This window comes from Silene latifolia, chromosome Y (assembly GCF_048544455.1).
Source record: "Silene latifolia isolate original U9 population chromosome Y, ASM4854445v1, whole genome shotgun sequence".
In the NCBI taxonomy this organism is placed as follows: Eukaryota; Viridiplantae; Streptophyta; class Magnoliopsida; order Caryophyllales; family Caryophyllaceae; genus Silene; species Silene latifolia.
Genome location: NC_133538.1, coordinates 445670995 through 445688847, shown reverse-complemented (window position 1 = coordinate 445688847; position 17853 = coordinate 445670995).

Genomic DNA, 17853 nt, shown 5'->3' with positions numbered 1-17853 from the left:
AAGACGAAATAAACTAGAATCGAAATTACCAAAATAAAAAACTTGGAACTTAAGAAATGAGAACACAATATGAAACCTAAATAAACTTGAAAATAAAGATTGTATTACTTAGAACCAAATGCTTAACTTGAATTGTTTAACAAAGAAAATGCTTAACAATATGTAAACTAATGAAAACTAGAGAGAATTTATGCTTAAGGCTATATAAAAGGTGTAAGAGAGTGTAAAAAGATATCCTAAAATGACGGATTAAGGCCCCTATTTATAGTAAAATAGGGGCATAACGTAAAATCTATAGAGCATAGTAGCCCCGATCTGGGCATGGCCACCCCGATTGGGGTCATAGGTTTTCCAATTTACTACTTTAATTCCTCATTGATCATCACAAGGTATCCTATGCTCCGTCATTAAGCTCCTTAATCACTCGGTTAATTGCATCATTTTGGCAGCCTAAGTATCCCAATTGACTTGGTCTTTGGACTTTCTTTTGGGCTTGACTTTCATTTCTTCACTTATTCATCAACCCAAGCACCATGCTTCATACTCAGGCTTGGAAATTACCAAAACACCCTTCTGCGGTCATGCTTAGTCTTGTTAGCCTCGTGAACTCGAGCGCTTGCAACTTTGACAGGAAAAAGCTAAATTTTATCAAACCCGAATAAACTTGAAAAGAAAGATTGTATTACTTAGAACCAAGTGCTTAACTTGAAATGTTTAACAAAGGAAATGCTTAACAATATGTAAACCAATGAAAACTAGAGAGAATTTGTGCTTAAGGCTATATGAAAGGTGTAAGAGAGTGTAAAAAATATCCTATAATGGCGGATTAAGGCCCCTATTTATAGTAAAAAAGGGGCATAACATAAAATTCATAGAGCAAGGTGATACGTGCATTTTATATAGTCTTTTTAGGCCTTTTCATGCACGTATTTCCATGCTTTTATCATAGTTTATGCTACGAATTGCCCCGAATATGCTACTTTGGTTTGTTTTGTCTTATTTGCAGGAATGAACCAGAAAGTAGTGAAATCAAGTCTTTTATCGTCCGTTTTGCATGGATTTGGAGGAAGAGTGAATTTGGAGCGGAATTATAGCTGTCTTGGGATGCGTGAAGCTGTTTAGGGAGCTAAAAGGACAACTCATAGCTGAACTAACGAGATTTTGTAGCTGCTGAAGTTAGTTTTCACTCGATCGAGTACTTAACTGGTCGATCGAGTGGTTTTAGGTCAAATAATCAGTCGATCGAGTACTTTAGTTGGTCGATCGAACAGTTTTATATTAGTGTTTAGTCGACCGAGTAGTATTTATGGTCGATCGAACGGTTTAAGCTCTGGTTTACTCGATCGAGTGGTTCTAAATCACTCGATCGAGTGGTTTATCCTACGGGCTTGGGCTTTTTAGTTTATTTCCGTCATTAGGTTAAATAAATCCTATTTTCTTATAAATAGGAGAGTTAGGACGTCAGTTTAAGGGGGCTTCTCCTCTCTGATTATTTCAAATACACTGGTTCGGACGCTGTTTTCCCTTTTACTTTGTCCTTCCTTAATTCCGGATTTATTTCAGTAACATTTCTCTCCCTTTTCCTCTTTAATTTAATGTTTATTTATCTTCCTCTCTTTATTATTTATGTTCTTCATTTAATTATGTCTAGCTAATTCCTTTAATATGTTAGGACTAAGGAAGTCGTGGTAGCAATATGTTAGGATCGACATGATTAGATTAAATTTGCAATAAGAATTGTATTAAGCAATATAATTGTGATTAGGTTGAATGAATGCATGCAGGAGACCGATTAATTAGTTACCCCCGACCTGGATCGAAAGATTGGAAGGGAAGGCTTGCTTAATTAAAATAGGTAATACCTAATTAGGGCGAAAACTAAGTTAGGGAGACCCTAGGGCGATTAGAGACCGAAAGGGTATAATCGTAGGTTTAAGGACCGAAAGGTGATGACCTCGCTCTTCTTATCAATAATTTAATCGACTCAGTTGACCCGATAGTGTAGCTACCACGGTAGACCGATTCCTAGCATATCTCTCTCTTTTATCCGATTTACCCTTGTATTTCTTCATTATTTTCTCTTGCCTTAATCCTATTAGTTTAGTCAAAACATTTCAAACCCCCAATTGTGACATTAGACAGATAGAATAGACAAGTAGATAGTAAACCGCCTCCCTGTGGAGATCGACCCTACTTACCGACTTCGTTAGTAGTAGTGGGTATTTTATTTTTGGTACATAACGACCGTATCAAATTTTGGCGCCGTTCTTGGGAGGCAACTATTTATTTATTTGTTTAATTCTGTCTGTTTTTAGCCTCAGAGGATTTTTCCCTTGAGGCCGTTCTAATCTTTTTCTTTAGTGCTGTTTTGATAGGCCTTACAGGTTCTACCTAGACAGTTCTAGGTGAAAGATTGTCAAAGGGAAGGCTTGAGTACCTTCGACCCGTCACCTATGTCCCATTATATGGCACAACAGGTGATTTACTGCGGGAGATGTGGTGCTGCTGAGCACAATGCAGTTTCTTGTATGGCAGAAAATGACGCAGTCTACGAGTTCAAGCTTTGGGGACGAGTTAGCCATTCCTCTGCAGTTGTGCCGCCACATCCCCCTATCAATGGCCACCGCAACAAGACCCTCCTGATAAACAGAAAGAAGAGATTGCGGAGCTGAAGTCTTTATTGGAAACACTTGCATTCCAAGTGCAAGATGATGATAGACGCACTTGTGCGCGATTTGATAAGCTCGAGTCACAAATAGCTCAGCTAGCTGCTGAGTCGGATAGTAGGCAACCAGAAGAGGTGTACTTTACTGAGAGCGGTTTTTCCCATGAAGAAACCGTGTTGCCCAATGTTGAGGATGATTTTTATGACTCGGATGACGAATTTCTATCATATTTCACTGCCTTACACGAGGATTTCAGCGCTGTACAGGAAGAATCACTCGATCGAGTGACTTATATTAGTCGATCGAGTGAATTTCCAGAAAAAGTGTTCGATCGAGTGGTTCAAAGCACTCGATCGAGTGAAAATCAGGAGGAAAGTCCTCGATCGAGTAATAATTCTGCTCGATCTAGTGAGTTGGCCAGCGAGAGCAATGATTTGTTGCTTGGGTTCGTTTTAGACGACAATTTTGATGATGATAATGGATACGGTGAGTCACCCCTATTCAAGGCCGAGTTGGATGCACTTGAGGCTGCGATCTACGGGACGAAATCCCCTGAGGAGGTTGACGAGGAAGCAGCTGAGTCGGTAATTGGTCCTAGCACGGAAGAGGTAATAAATTCCTTTATCTATGATTCCATCGTTAAGAGCAACCAACCCGAGGTAGTAGACGGTAATTCTATTATCGTCTGTTTAAATAGTACATTGCCTTACTTGACTTATGCTTCGTATTCCAATGCTTTGCCCCTTCCTAGTAGGTCGTATAATTTAACGATTTTTCACCGTCCTTATCATTTTAAAATTGTTAATCTGAAACGTAGCCCTACTTTATCGTCTATTGCTCCCGCGCTTCTATATTTTGTGGACAAATTTAGGAGCTCTCATAGGAAATTTGTTAGACTTTAATGTTTACATATTTTTATTTCCTATTTCTTTATTCCACTATGGTGTTACTTACATTTTTGTGTAGCACATGCGCAGATGTATGTTAGTTTGTTTTTCAGTGGAGCTTGTTTTTGTTAGTTTTGCAGGCTATTTTTATTGCGTTTTGCAGGAACACACTGAGGATCACTCGATCGAGTACTTTTTGTACTCGATCGAGCACTTTTGCTGATAAATCCTCTCGATCGAGCATTTATTTTACTCGATCGAGCACCTGCAAAGAGAGAACTACTCGATCGACCTAGTTTCCTTTTGATCGAGCAGTTTTGGATGCCCAACCCACTCGATCGACCACTGTTCGAGTGCCATCGTGTGTTTTTGACTTGGATTAGCTTCTTGTGACGGTATTCCGGGCCTTTAGCAACCTCCAATGTTCATGGCTGGGTTGGGGAGGTCCCTCATTCACGTATCTTGTAAGCTTTCCGTATTTATTCTCTTCTTCCTTTAGTTTGCATTTCCTTTCCATTTATTGGTACAATGGGGGCATTATACGGTTTGGTTTGGGGAGGTTATGCATCCATATCTGTGTCTGCATGTTGTTTTTATTGCATTTCTGTTGTCACGTTTAATTTTTGTATGCATTGTTGTTTATTTTCTTAAAAAAAATTAAAATCTCATAAAAATTGAAAAAATTCAAAAAAAAAATTCACGTTTATTTTTGCATATAGGTTGAGTCGGAACGGTGGATTTCAGTGATGAATTGCACTGCAATTGTCTTTTTGCTTAAGCCTTGCATTGAACTATTATCTTTTTAGCTTTGTCTTTTGCATATCTACGAGTTTATGTTAAATTTTAGCTGAACGAATCGACTTGACCTGAAATTTTGGCGAGCTACTTATAATTTCTAAGATTTAGAGCCGTATAAACTGGTGTCATTTATGACCAGTTTAATGTAGGATTATGAGTAGTATACTCCTTGCATAACATGTTCATTAATTTACAAGTATATGAAATTCAATTGCTTTTTGCCTGCATACATTCGGGTTAGTGGTTGGTGTCACATGCAGGGAGGTGCTTACAATTTCCCTTTCTTTCATTTTTACCTATTTAACTCCACATTAGCCAAATTTGCCTGTTGACCCTTAGCTACATTCCAAATTCAGCCTGCCTTGTCAAGCTAGTTTAGTGTATGTTTTGCGGTATATATTTCATTGCGCCAAGTTTGGCTTGTATCTGTTGATTCGGAGTTGCTAATTTATGAAGAAAAGGAGGATGATGAAAAAAAGACGTGAAAAAGAAACGAAAAAAGGAAGTATCAAATTTCTCTTCAAAAAAAAAAAGATGTTGTTTGATGAGACGGTTTCGCTCCTATGCTGTATTTATATCATTTGAGGAGTATTTTCAGTTCGGTTTGGTGAGTTTTGTGCCAATTGAAGGGTACTATGCTGAATTCATAATTGAGTTGGAAATGGATGTTGTCATATGGTTCTGTTTAGGTACTAGCTTGATCACCTATACCTCCACATTCCCATAAATGTTTTGCCTTTTCTTACCCATTGCCTCACTTTACCATATTTTTGTAAGCCCTCGGCTGTGACAGGACCTCGTTTGGTTGGAATGTATGTTTGGTAGCTAGAATTGTCTATCATATTAGTTGCATGCATGTTTATGTGGGTCGCAGTTTAGGTGAGCGACTATTTTTCTTTCTCTCTTACATATATATGTTCACCCTTTGCTTCATGAGAGAAGAGTGACCCGTGAGAGTCCATTATTAAAGGTCTTGCAAGGTCGACAGTTCAGCTTTATTATAAACATCTTACAACTCGTTTGCATTTGATTTATTTTGCTATAAGTGTTAGTTTGCTTGCATTAAATTGGTTTAAGTGGGCATTTGTAGCTAGCTCTGAGTTATCTTTTCCATTCCATTAGTTTGCATTTAGTTTACTTGAGGACGAGTAAAGGTTTGGTTTGGGGAGATTTGATACGTGCATTTTATATAGTCTTTTTAGGCCTTTTCATGCACGTATTTCCATGCTTTTATCATAGTTTATGCTACGAAATGCCCCGAATATGCTACTTTGGTTTGTTTTGTCTTATTTGCAGGAATGAACCAGAAAGTAGTGAAATCAAGCCTTTTATCGTCCGTTTTGCATGCATTTGGAGGAAGAGTGAATTTGGAGCGGAATTATAGCTGTCTTGGGATGCGTGAAGCTGTTTCGGGAGCTAAAAGGACAAGTCACAAATTTGAACTAACGATATTTTGTAGTCATTGAAAGTTAGTTTTTCACTCGATCGAGTACTTAATCGGTCGATCGAGTGGTTTTAGGTCAAATAAATCGTCGATCGAGTACTTTAGTTGGTCGATCGAAGTTTTTATATTAGTGTTTAGTTGATCGAGTAGTATTTATTGTCGATCGAACGGTTTAAGCTCTGGTTTACTCGATCGAGTGGTTCTAAATCACTCGATCGAGTGGTTAATCCTACGGGCTTGGGCTTTTTAGTTTATTTCCGTCATTAGGTTAAATAAATCCTATTTTCTTATAAATAGGAGAGTTAGGACGGGCTTCTCCTCTCTGATTATTTCAAATACACTGGTTCAGACGCTGTTTTCCCTTTTACTTTGTTCTTCCTTAATTCCGGATCTATTTCAGTAACATTTCTCTCCATTTTCCTCTTTAATTTAATGTTTATTTCTTTTCCTCTCTTTATTATTTATGTTCTTCATTTAATTATGTCTGGCACCTGCAAAGAGAGAACTACTCGATCGACCTAGTTTCCTTTCGATCGAGCAGTTTTGGATGCCCAACCCACTCGATCGACCCTTTGTTCGAGTGCCATCGAGTGTTTTTGACTTGGATTAGCTTCCGTGACGGTATTAGGGTCTTTAGCAACCTCCCATGTTCATGGCTGGTTTGGGGAGGTCCCTCTTTCACGTATCTTGTAAGCTTTCCGTATTTATTCTCTTCTTCCTTTAGTTTGCATTTCCTTTCCATGTTTTGGTACAATGGGGGCATTGTACGGTTTGGTTTGGGGAGGTTATGCATCCATATCTGTGTCTGCATGTTGTTTTTATTGCATTTCTATTGTCACGTTTAATTTTTGTATGCATTGTTGTTTATTTTCATAAAAAATTTAAATCTTATAAAAATTCAAAAAATTCAAAAAAAAATTCACGTTTATTTTTGCATATAGGTTGAGTCGGAACGGTGGATTTCAGTGATGAAATTGTACTGCAATTGTCTTTTTGCTTAAGCCTTGCATTGAACTATTATCTTTTTAGCTTTGTCTTTTGCATATCTACGAGTTTATGTTAAAATTTAGCTGAACGAATCGACTTGACCTGAAATTTTGGCGAGCTACTTATAATTTATAAGATTTAGAGCCGTATAAACTGGGGTCATTTATGACCAGTTTAATGTAGGATTATGAGTAGTATACTCCTTGCATAACATGTTCATTAATTTGCACGTATATGAAATTCAATTGCTTTTTGCCTGCATACATTCGGGTTAGTGGTTGGTGTCACATGCAGGGAGGTGCTTACAATTTCCCTTTCTTTCATTTTTACCCATTTAACTCCACATTAGCCAAATTTGCCTGTTGAACCTTAGCTACATTCCAAATTCAGCCTGCCTTGTCAAGCTAGTTTAGTGTATGTTTTGCGGTATATATTTTATTGCGCCAAGTTTGGCTTGTATCTGTCGATTCGGAGTTGCTAATTTATGAAGAAAAGGAGGATCATGAAAAAACGACGTGAAAAAGAAACGAAAAAAAGGAAGTATCAAATTTCTCTTCAAAAAAAAAAGATGTTTTTTGATGAGACGGTTTCGCTCCTATGCTGTAATTATATCATTTTAGGAGTATTTTCAGTTCGGTTTGGTGAGTTTTGTGCCAATTGAAGGGTACTATGCTGAATTCATAATTGAGTTGGAAATGGTTGTTGTCATATGGTTCTGTTTAGGTACTAGCTTGATCACCTATACCTCCACATTCCCATAAATGTTTTGCCTTTTCTTACCCATTGCCTCACTTTACCATATTTTTGTAAGCCCTCAGCTGTGACAGGACCTCGTTTGGTTGGAATGTATGTTTGGTAGCTAGAATTGTCTATCATATTAGTTGCATGCATGTTTATGTGGGTCGCAGTTTAGGTGAGCGACTATTTTTCTTTCTCTCTTACATATATATGTTCACCCTTTGCTTCATGAGAGAAGAGTGACCCGTGAGAGTCCATTATTAAAGGTCTTGCAAGGTCGACAGTTCAGCTTTATTATAAACATCTTACAACTCGTTTGCATTTGACTGTTTGCTATAAGTGTTAGTTTGCTTGCATTAAATTTGTTTAAGTGGGCATTTGTAGCTAGCTCTGAGTTATCTTTTCCGTTCCATTAGTTTGCATTTAGTTTACTTGAGGACGAGTAAAGGTTTGGTTTGGGGAGATTTGATACGTGCATTTTATATAGTCTTTTTAGGCCTTTTCATGCACGTATTTCCATGCTTTTATCATAGTTTATGCTACGAAATGCCCCGAATATGCTACTTTGGTTTGTTTTGTCTTATTTGCAGGAATGAACCAGAAAGTAGTGAAATCAAGCCTTTTATCGTCCGTTTTGCATGCATTTGGAGGAAGAGTGAATTTGGAGCGGAATTATAGCTGTCTTGGGATGCGTGAAGCTGTTTCGGGAGCTAAAAGGACAAGTCACAGCTGAACTAACGAGATTTTGTAGCTGCTGAAGTTAGTTTTCACTCGATCGAGTACTTAACTGGTCGATCGAGTGGTTTTAGGTCAAATAATCAGTCGATCGAGTACTTTAGTTGGTCGATCGAATAATTTTATATTAGTGTTTAGTTGATCGAGTAGTATTTATTGTCGATCGAACGGTTTAAGCTCTGGTTTACTCGATCGAGTGGTTCTAAATCACTCGATCGAGTGGTTAATCCTACGGGCTTGGGCTTTTTAGTTTATTTCCGTCATTAGGTTAAATAAATCCTATTTTCTTATAAATAGGAGAGTTAGGACGTCAGTTTAAGGGGGCTTCTCCTCTCTGATTATTTCAAATACACTGGTTCAGACGCTGTTTTCCCTTTTACTTTGTTCTTCCTTAATTCCGGATCTATTTCAGTAACATTTCGCTCCCTTTTCCTGTTTAATTTAATGTTTATTTCTCTTCCTCTCTTTATTATTTATGTTCTTCATTTAATTATGTCTAGCACCTGCAAAGAGAGAACTACTCGATCGACCTAGTTTCCTTTCGATCGAGCAGTTTTGGATGCCCAACCCACTCGATCGACCACTGTTCGAGTGCCATCGAGTGTTTTTGACTTGGATTAGCTTCCTGTGACGGTATTCCGGGCCTTTAGCAACCTCCCATGTTCATGGCTGGTTTGGGGAGGTCCCTCTTTCACGTATCTTGTAAGCTTTCCGTATTTATTCTCTTCTTCCTTTAGTTTGCATTTCCTTTCCATGTTTTGGTACAATGGGGGCATTATACGGTTTGGTTTGGGGAGGTTATGCATCCATATCTGTGTCTGGATGTTGTTTTTATTGCATTTCAATTGTCACGTTTAATTTTTGTATGCATTGTTGTTTATTTTCATAAAAATTTTAAATCTTATAAAAATTCAAAAAAAAATTCACGTTTATTTTTGCATATAGGTTGAGTCGGAACGGTGGATTTCAGTGATGAAATTGCACTGCAATTGTCTTTTTGCTTAAGCCTTGCATTGAACTATTATCTTTTTAGCTTTGTCTTTTGCATATCTACGAGTTTATGTTAAAATTTAGCTGAACGAATCGACTTGACCTGAAATTTTGGCGAGCTACTTATAATTTCTAAGATTTAGAGCCGTATAAACTGGTGTCATTTATGTCCAGTTTAATGTAGGATTATGAGTAGTATACTCCTTGCATAACATGTTCATTAATTTGCACGTATATGAAATTCAATTGCTTTTTGCCTGCATACATTCGGGTTAGTGGTTGGTGTCACATGCAGGGAGGTGCTTACAATTTCCCTTTCTTTCATTTTTACTCATTTAACTCCACATTAGCCAAATTTGCCTGTTGACCCTTAGCTACATTCCAAATTCAGCCTGCCTTGTCAAGCTAGTTTAGTGTATGTTTTGCGGTATATATTTTATTGCGCCAAGTTTGGCTTGTATCTGTTGATTCGGAGTTGCTAATTTATGAAGAAAAGGAGGATGATGAAAAAAAGACGTGAAAAAGAAACGAAAAAAAGGAAGTATCAAATTTCTCTTCAAAAAAAAAAGATGTTGTTTGATGAGACGGTTTCGCTCCTATGCTGTATTTATATCATTTTAGGAGTATTTTTAGTTCGGTTTGGTGAGTTTTGTGCCAATTGAAGGGTACTATGCTGAATTCATAATTGAGTTGGAAATGGTTGTTGTCATATGGTTCTGTTTAGGTACTAGCTTGATCACCTATACCTCCACATTCCCATAAATGTTTTGCCTTTTCTTACCCATTGCCTCACTTTACCATATTTTCGTAAGCCCTCGGCTGTGACAGGCCCTCGTTTGGTTGGAATGTATGTTTGGTAGCTAGAATTGTCTATCATATTAATTGCATGCATGTTTATGTGGGTCGCAGTTTAGGTGAGCGACTATTTTTCTTTCTCTCTTACATATATATGTTCACCCTTTGCTTCATGAGAGAAGAGTGACCCGTGAGAGTCCATTATTAAAGGTCTTGCAAGGTCGACAGTTCAGCTTTATTATAAACATCTTACAACTCGTTTGCATTTGACTGTTTGCTATAAGTGTTAGTTTGCTTGCATTAAATTGGTTTAAGTGGGCATTTGTAGCTAGCTCTGAGTTATCTTTTCCGTTCCATTAGTTTGCATTTAGTTTACTTGAGGACGAGTAAAGGTTTGGTTTGGGGAGATTTGATACGTGCATTTTATATAGTCTTTTTAGGCCTTTTCATGCACGTATTTCCATGCTTTTATCATAGTTTATGCTACGAAATGCCCCGAATATGCTACTTTGGTTTGTTTTGTCTTATTTGCAGGAATGAACCAGAAAGTAGTGAAATCAAGCCTTTTATCGTCCGTTTTGCATGCATTTGGAGGAAGAGTGAATTTGGAGCGGAATTATAGCTGTCTTGGGATGCGTGAAGCTGTTTCGGGAGCTAAAAGGACAAGTCACAGCTGAACTAACGAGATTTTGTAGCTGCTGAAGTTAGTTTTCACTCGATCGAGTACTTAACTGGTCGATCGAGTGGTTTTAGGTCAAATAATCAGTCGATCGAGTACTTTAGTTGGTCGATCGAATAATTTTATATTAGTGTTTAGTTGATCGAGTAGTATTTATTGTCGATCGAACGGTTTAAGCTCTGGTTTACTCGATCGAGTGGTTCTAAATCACTCGATCGAGTGGTTAATCCTACGGGCTTGGGCTTTTTAGTTTATTTCCGTCATTAGGTTAAATAAATCCTATTTTCTTATAAATAGGAGAGTTAGGACGTCAGTTTAAGGGGGCTTCTCCTCTCTGATTATTTCAAATACACTGGTTCAGACGCTGTTTTCCCTTTTACTTTGTTCTTCCTTAATTCCGGATCTATTTCAGTAACATTTCGCTCCCTTTTCCTGTTTAATTTAATGTTTATTTCTCTTCCTCTCTTTATTATTTATGTTCTTCATTTAATTATGTCTAGCACCTGCAAAGAGAGAACTACTCGATCGACCTAGTTTCCTTTCGATCGAGCAGTTTTGGATGCCCAACCCACTCGATCGACCACTGTTCGAGTGCCATCGAGTGTTTTTGACTTGGATTAGCTTCCTGTGACGGTATTAGGGCCTTTAGCAACCTCCCATGTTCATGGCTGGTTTGGGGAGGTCCCTCTTTCACGTATCTTGTAAGCTTTCCGTATTTATTCTCTTCTTCCTTTAGTTTGCATTTCCTTTCCATGTTTTGGTACAATGGGGGCATTATACGGTTTGGTTTGGGGAGGTTATGCATCCATATCTGTGTCTGGATGTTGTTTTTATTGCATTTCTATTGTCACGTTTCATTTTTGTATGCATTGTTGTTTATTTTCATAAAATTTTAAATCTTATAAAAATTCAAAAAAAAAATCACGTTTATTTTTGCATATAGGTTGAGTCGGAACGGTGGATTTCAGTGATGAAATTGCACTGCAATTGTCTTTTTGCTTAAGCCTTGCATTGAACTATTATCTTTTTAGCTTTGTCTTTTGCATATCTACGAGTTTATGTTAAAATTTAGCTGAACGAATCGACTTGACCTGAAATTTTGGCGAGCTACTTATAATTTCTAAGATTTAGAGCCGTATAAACTGGTGTCATTTATGTCCAGTTTAATGTAGGATTATGAGTAGTATACTCCTTGCATAACATGTTCATTAATTTGCACGTATATGAAATTCAATTGCTTTTTGCCTTTATACATTCGGGTTAGTGGTTGGTGTCACATGCAGGGAGGTGCTTACAATTTCCCTTTCTTTCATTTTTACTCATTTAACTCCACATTAGCCAAATTTGCCTGTTGACCCTTAGCTACATTCCAAATTCAGCCTGCCTTGTCAAGCTAGTTTAGTGTATGTTTTGCGGTATATATTTTATTGCGCCAAGTTTGGCTTGTATCTGTTGATTCGGAGTTGCTAATTTATGAAGAAAAGGAGGATGATGAAAAAAAGACGTGAAAAAGAAACGAAAAAAAGGAAGTATCAAATTTCTCTTCAAAAAAAAAAGATGTTGTTTGATGAGACGGTTTCGCTCCTATGCTGTATTCATTTTAGGAGTATTTTTAGTTCGGTTTGGTGAGTTTTGTGCCAATTGAAGGGTACTATGCTGAATTCATAATTGAGTTGGAAATGGTTGTTGTCATATGGTTCTGTTTAGGTACTAGCTTGATCACCTATACCTCCACATTCCCATAAATGTTTTGCCTTTTCTTACCCATTGCCTCACTTTACCATATTTTTGTAAGCCCTCATTTTGTGACAGCCCTCGTTTGGTTGGAATGTATGTTTGGTAGCTAGAATTGTCTATCATATTAGTTGCATGCATGTTTATGTGGGTCGCAGTTTAGGTGAGCGACTATTTTTCTTTCTCTCTTACATATATATGTTCACCCTTTGCTTCATGAGAGAAGAGTGACCCGTGAGAGTCCATTATTAAAGGTCTTGCAAGGTCGTCGATTTGACTTTATTATAAACATCTTACAACTCGTTTGCATTTGATTTGATTTGCTATAAGTGTTAGTTTGCTTGCATTAAATTGGTTTAAGTGGGCATTTGTAGCTAGCTCTGAGTTATCTTTTCCGTTCCATTAGTTTGCATTTAGTTTACTTGAGGACGAGTAAAGGTTTGGTTTGGGGAGATTTGATACGTGCATTTTATATAGTCTTTTTAGGCCTTTTCATGCACGTATTTCCATGCTTTTATCATAGTTTATGCTACGAAATGCCCCGAATATGCTACTTTGGTTTGTTTTGTCTTATTTGCAGGAATGAACCAGAAAGTAGTGAAATCAAGCCTTTTATCGTCCGTTTTGCATGCATTTGGAGGAAGAGTGAATTTGGAGCGGAATTATAGCTGTCTTGGGATGCGTGAAGCTGTTTCGGGAGCTAAAAGGACAAGTCACAGCTGAACTAACGATATTTTGTAGCTGCTGAAGTTAGTTTTCACTCGATCGAGTACTTAACTGGTCGATCGAGTGGTTTTAGGTCAAATAATCAGTCGATCGAGTACTTTAGTTGGTCGATCGAACAGTTTTATATTAGTGTTTAGTTGATCGAGTAGTATTTATTGTCGATCGAACGGTTTAAGCTCTGGTTTACTCGATCGAGTGGTTCTAAATCACTCGATCGAGTGGTTAATCCTACGGGCTTGGGCTTTTTAGTTTATTTCCGTCATTAGGTTAAATAAATCCTATTTTCTTATAAATAGGAGAGTTAGTACGTCAGTTTAAGGGGGCTTCTCCTCTCTGATTATTTCAAATACACTGGTTCAGACGCTGTTTTCCCTTTTACTTTGTTCTTCCTTAATTCTGGATCTATTTCAGTAACATTTCTCTCCCTTTTCCTCTTTAATTTAATGTTTATTTCTCTTCCTCTCTTTATTATTTATGTTCTTCATTTAATTATGTCTGGCACCTGCAAAGAGAGAACTACTCGATCGACCTAGTTTCCTTTCGATCGAGCAGTTTTGGATGCCCAACCCACTCGATCGACCACTGTTCGAGTGCCATCGAGTATTTTTGACTTGGATTAGCTTCCTGTGACGGTATTCCGGGCCTTTAGCAACCTCCCATGTTTATGGCTGGTTTGGGGAGGTCCCTCTTTCACGTATCTTGTAAGCTTTCCGTATTTATTCTCTTCTTCCTTTAGTTTGCATTTCCTTTCCATGTTTTGGTACAATGGGGGCATTGTACGGTTTGGTTTGGGGAGGTTATGCATCCATATCTGTGTCTGCATGTTGTTTTTATTGCATTTCTATTGTCACGTTTAATTTTTGTATGCATTGTTGTTTATTTTCATAAAAAATTTAAATCTTATAAAAATTCAAAAAATTCAAAAAAAAATTCACGTTTATTTTTGCATATAGGTTGAGTCGGAACGGTGGATTTCAGTGATGAAATTGCACTGCAATTGTCTTTTTGCTTAAGCCTTGCATTGAACTATTATCTTTTTAGCTTTGTCTTTTGTATATCTACGAGTTTATGTTAAAATTTAGCTGAACGAATCGACTTGACCTGAAATTTTGGCGAGCTACTTATAATTTCTAAGATTTAGAGCCGTATAAACTGGTGTCATTTATGACCAGTTTAATGTAGGATTATGAGTAGTATACTCCTTGCATAACATGTTCATTAATTTGCACGTATATGAAATTCTATTGCTTTTTGCCTGCATACATTCGGGTTAGTGGTTGGTGTCACATGCAGGGAGGTGCTTACAATTTCCCTTTCTTTCATTTTTACCCATTTAACTCCACATTAGCCAAATTTGCCTGTTGACCCTTAGCTACATTCCAAATTCAGCCTGCCTTGTCAAGCTAGTTTAGTGTATGTTTTGCGGTATATATTTTATTGCGCCAAGTTTGGCTTGTATCTGTTGATTCGGAGTTGCTAATTTATGAAGAAAAGGAGGATGATGAAAAAAAGACGTGAAAAAGAAACGAAAAAAAGGAAGTATCAAATTTCTCTTCAAAAAAAAAAGATGTTGTTTGATGAGACGGTTTCGCTCCTATGCTGTATTTATATCATTTTAGGAGTATTTTCAGTTCGGTTTGGTGAGTTTTGTGCCAATTGAAGGGTACTATGCTGAATTCATAATTGAGTTGGAAATGGTTGTTGTCATATGGTTCTGTTTAGGTACTAGCTTGATCACCTATACCTCCACATTCCCATAAATGTTTTGCCTTTTCTTACCCATTGCCTCACTTTACCATATTTTTGTAAGCCCTCGGCTGTGACAGGACCTCGTTTGGTTGGAATGTATGTTTGGTAGCTAGAATTGTCTATCATATTAGTTGCATGCATGTTTATGTGGGTCGCAGTTTAGGTGAGCGACTATTTTTCTTTCTCTCTTACATATATATGTTCACCCTTTGCTTCATGAGAGAAGAGTGACCCGTGAGAGTCCATTATTAAAAGTCTTGCAAGGTCGACAGTTTAGCTTTATTATAAACATCTTACAACTCGTTTGCATTTGACTGTTTGCTATAAGTGTTAGTTTGCTTGCATTAAATTGGTTTAAGTGGGCATTTGTAGCTAGCTCTGAGTTATCTTTTTCGTTCCATTAGTTTGCATTTAGTTTACTTGAGGACGAGTAAAGGTTTGGTTTGGGGAGATTTGATACGTTCATTTTATATAGTCTTTTTAGGCCTTTTCATGCACGTATTTCCATGCTTTTATCATAGTTTATGCTACGAAATGCCCCGAATATGCTACTTTGGTTTATTTTGTCTTATTTGCAGGAATGAACCAGAAAGTAGTGAAATCAAGCCTTTTATCGTCTGTTTTGCATGCATTTGGAGGAAGAGTGAATTTGGAGCTGAATTATAGCTGTCTTGGGATGCGTGAAGCTGTTTCGGGAGCTAAAAGGACAAGTCACAGCTGAACTAACGAGATTTTGTAGCTGCTGAAGTTAGTTTTCACTCGATCGAGTACTTAACTGGTCGATCGAGTGGTTTTAGGTCAAATAATCAGTCGATCGAGTACTTTAGTTGGTCGATCGAACAGTTTTATATTAGTGTTTAGTTGATCGAGTAGTATTTATTGTCGATCGAACGGTTTAAGCTCTGGTTTACTCGATCGAGTGGTTCTAAATCACTCGATCGAGTGGTTTATTCTACGGGCTTGGGCTTTTTAGTTTATTTCCGTCATTAGGTTAAATAAATCCTATTTTCTTATAAATAGGAGAGTTAGGACGTCAGTTTAAGGGGGCTTCTCCTCTGTGATTATTTCAAATACACTGGTTCGGACGCTGTTTTCCCTTTTACTTTGTTCTTCCTTAATTCCGGATCTATTTCAGATACATTTCTCTCCATTTTCCTCTTTAATTTAATGTTTATTTCTCTTCCTCTCTTTATTATTTATGTTCTTCATTTAATTATGTCTGGCACCTGCAAAGAGAGAACTACTCGATCGACCTAGTTTCCTTTCGACCGAGCAGTTTTGGATGCCCAACCCACTCGATCGACCACTGTTCGAGTGCCATCGAGTGTTTTTGTCTTGGATTAGCTTCCTTTGACGGTATTCCGGGCCTTTAGCAACCTCCCATGTTCATGGCTGGTTTGGGGAGGTCCCTCTTTCACGTATCTTGTAAGCTTTCCGTATTTATTCTCTTCTTCCTTTAGTTTGCATTTCCTTTCCATGTTTTGGTACAATGGGGGCATTGTACGGTTTGGTTTGGGGAGGTTATGCATCCATATCTGTGTCTGCATGTTGTTTTTATTGCATTTCTATTGTCACGTTTAATTTTTTGTATGCATTGTTGTTTATTTTCATAAAAATTTAAAATCTTATAAAAATTCAAAAAATTCAAAAAAAAATTCACGTTTATTTTTGCATATAGGTTGAGTCGGAACGGTGGATTTCAGTGATGAAATTGCACTGCAATTGTCTTTTTGCTTAAGCCTTGCATTGAACTATTATCTTTTTAGCTTTGTCTTTTGCATATTTACGAGTTTATGTTAAAATTTAGCTGAACGAATCGACTTGACCTGAAATTTTGGCGAGCTACTTATAATTTCTAAGATTTAGAGCCGTATAAACTGGTGTCATTTATGACCAGTTTAATGTAGGATTATGAGTAGTATACTCCTCGCATAACATGTTCATTAATTTGCACGTATATGAAATTCAATTGCTTTTTGCCTGCATACATTCGGGTTAGTGGTTGCTGTCACATGCAGGGAGGTGCTTACAATTTCCCTTTCTTTCATTTTTACCCATTTAACTCCACATTAGCCAAATTTGCCTGTTGACCCTTAGCTACATTCCAAATTCAGCCTGCCTTGTCAAGCTAGTTTAGTGTATGTTTTGCGGTATATATTTTATTGCGCCAAGTTTGGCTTGTATCTGTTGATTCGGAGTTGCTAATTTATGAAGAAAAGGAGGATGATGAAAAAACGACGTGAAAAAGAAACGAAAAAAAGGAAGTATCAAATTTCTCTTCAAAAAAAAAAGATGTTGTTTGATGAGACGGTTTCGCTCCTATGCTGTATTTATATCATTTTAGGAGTATTTTCAGTTCGGTTTGGTGAGTTTTGTGCCAATTGAAGGGTACTATGCTGAATTCATAATTGAGTTGGAAATGGTTGTTGTCATATGGTTCTGTTTAGGTACTAGCTTGATCACCTATACCTCCACATTCCCATAAATGTTTTGCCTTTTCTTACCCATTGCCTCACTTTACCATATTTTTGTAAGCCCTCGGCTGTGACAGGACCTAGTTTGGTTGGAATGTATGTTTGCTAGCTAGAATTGTCTATCATATTAGTTGCATGCATGTTTATGTGGGTCGCAGTTTAGGTGAGCGACTATTTTTCTTTCTCTCTTACATATATATGTTCACCCTTTGCTTCATGAGAGAAGAGTGACCCGTGAGAGTCCATTATTAAAGGTCTTGCAAGGTCGATGATTCAGCTTTATTATAAACATCTTACAACTCGTTTGCATTTGACTATTTTTGCTATAAGTGTTAGTTTGCTTGCATTAAATTGGTTTAAGTGGGCATTTGTAGCTAGCTCTGAGTTATCTTTTCCGTTCTATTAGTTTGCATTTAGTTTACTTGAGGACGAGTAAAGGTTTGGTTTGGGG